Raw genomic sequence first — 258 nt, forward strand, 5'->3', positions numbered from 1 at the left:
AATCAGAGCGAATTTAATGTTTTGTGTTTTCCCTCTTCCCAGTCCTTTCACTCCTCTGAACATGACCTCCAACCACCTGGCTAGCAACAGCAGGTCAGAAGCTGCAACGCAACGCCCGCCTTGCCGACGTTGCCCTTGCATGTCAACTGCGATTTCCTCTGATTAATTAACCATTCTGAGTCACTTTTTCTCCCCTGAATAGACGCAGCGAATGTGGCTGGCACCCGGCGCTGTGCCGCCGCTGCTTCTGAGGCGCTG

The sequence above is a fragment of the Penaeus monodon genome, chromosome 20, assembly GCF_015228065.2.
Source record: "Penaeus monodon isolate SGIC_2016 chromosome 20, NSTDA_Pmon_1, whole genome shotgun sequence".
Taxonomy (NCBI): Eukaryota; Metazoa; Arthropoda; class Malacostraca; order Decapoda; family Penaeidae; genus Penaeus; species Penaeus monodon.